Source organism: Penaeus monodon, chromosome 41, assembly GCF_015228065.2.
Source record: "Penaeus monodon isolate SGIC_2016 chromosome 41, NSTDA_Pmon_1, whole genome shotgun sequence".
Classification (NCBI taxonomy): domain Eukaryota; kingdom Metazoa; phylum Arthropoda; class Malacostraca; order Decapoda; family Penaeidae; genus Penaeus; species Penaeus monodon.
This window is the reverse complement of record NC_051426.1, coordinates 28,232,614-28,234,588: the sequence shown is the minus strand read 5'-3', so window position 1 is coordinate 28,234,588 and position 1,975 is coordinate 28,232,614.

Sequence of the window (1,975 nt, the reverse complement as noted above, 5' to 3'; positions counted from 1 at the left end):
AAGAAGGAGAAAAGAAAGAGAGAGAGAGAGAAGAGAGAGGAGAGAGAGAGAGAGAGAGAGAGAGAGGTGAGATAGATTGAGGAGAGAGAGAGAGAGGAGAGGAGAGAGAGGAGAGAGAGATTGGAGGGAGAAGAAGGAGAGAGAGAGAGAGAGAGAGAGAGAGAGAGAGAGAGAGAGAGAGAGAGAGAGAGAGAGAGAGAGAGAGAGAGAGAGAAGGGAGAGAGAGAGAGAGAGAGAGAGAGAGAGAGAGAGAGAGAGAGAGAGAGAGAGAGAGAGAGAGAGAGAGAGAGAGAGAGAGAAAGGATAAGTCTGATATGCAAAGCTTAGCCTCCCCCGGGCTATGCCATGAGGGGAGCCCGGCCTGTGTCGACTAATGCCGACTCGCTCACGTGTGAGCTGACTCGGTGTTGACTCGGCTGAACCGAGTCCTTGCCCGTCGTGGTGCCCAGCCACAGCAGTAACCTCCAGGCGACAGTTGCAACTTCTCGCGCCTGGGCGGGGCGCGAACCGCCGACCGCTCGGATGAGAGGCCGACACGTTACCTCTGTACTAGCCCGGAGGCTAGAGAGAGAGAGAGAGAGAGAGAGAGAGAGAGAGAGAGAGAGAGAGAGAGAGAGACAGACAGACAGACAGACAGACAGACAGACAGACAGAGACAGAGAGACAGACAGACAGACGGAGAGAGAGAGAGAGAAGAGTGAAAAAGAAAACGAATACTTATTTTTTCTGAATAATGAATATTCATCTAGGCCTTATTAGAATAATAATTTTAAAAAAATACATCGGTATTAACTACGAGAAAGAGGGAATATTCTGGTTTGAAGTAACTCCCTTTGTTACTTGATGCATTTGAATATATCAACAGTCCACCGGGGTATAAAAAGATCGAAATAAAAAAATGGCATTTCTCAGCCGTAACGGAAGAGCGAAAGAGGAAGCGAGAATTCAGTAGATTTTAAGTCTCTAAGTCTCTTTCGAAGTCTCTTAGGTAGCTTGAGTTTAGCGTCTCGTAAGGAGTCATTTTGTAAAGGTAGTTTGTGTGTGTCGTTTATGTATGTGTACGAGAGAGAGAGAGAGAGAGAGAGAGAGAGAGAGAGAGAGAGAGAGAGAGAGAGAGAGAGAGAGAGAGAGAGAGAGAGAGAGAGAGAGAGAGAGAGAGAGAGAGTGCGTGTGTGTGCGTGTGTGTATGCTTGTGTATGCTGCATTTCCCTTCTCAACAACTGCTTCAAACACAGCGTCGTGGCGAATGAACAAAACCAATTACAGAGTCATTCCTGCACAGTTCGTTAGACATCACGGTCACTTCGCGTTCCTCAATCTCTCAAGCACTCACCACATCCATACAGCCGTTCAGTCGCCCACACCTTCACGCGCATCAGGCCCATAACGTGTAGGCGAGGAATAAGCTCCCGGAGACACTAAGAAAGGAAGCTCGGAAAGCGCAGTGGCAGGAGACAAACGTTCCCTCGCTCACTCCCGATCAGTCGACGCCATGTTTCCGGTTCGAACATTTCCTTGTCGGATATTGGCTTCGTTGACTCGGCCACAGAATCGGACACAAATGCGCTCAAACACACCGAAACGCACACACTCACAAGTGCACATACACATATACGCATACACAGTGGCAGGACTTTAAATATTTGGAAAGTTTCTTAGTATATTGAATTTTTCTTCACAGGAATTTACCGAGTTCTCAGATTAGAGCAAAGATTTAACTCCCTAACAAGCCTAGAACAACATTTATGTTCAGTTATTCAGAATGCTGGTTGTTTCAGCATCTGATACTCAAAAGAAAAACGTACTAGGAAAAATATAAGAAGAAGAAAAAGAAAGAAAGTGAAAAAAAGAAAAGAAAAATTAACTAGTAAAAGTGAACAAACTGTACACGCGTAAACACTTGGAGATACTTCAGTGAATTCCGAGTTACTAATTCAAGCCCAAAATTTTCTGTTTATCATCGTGTGCTGGCGGG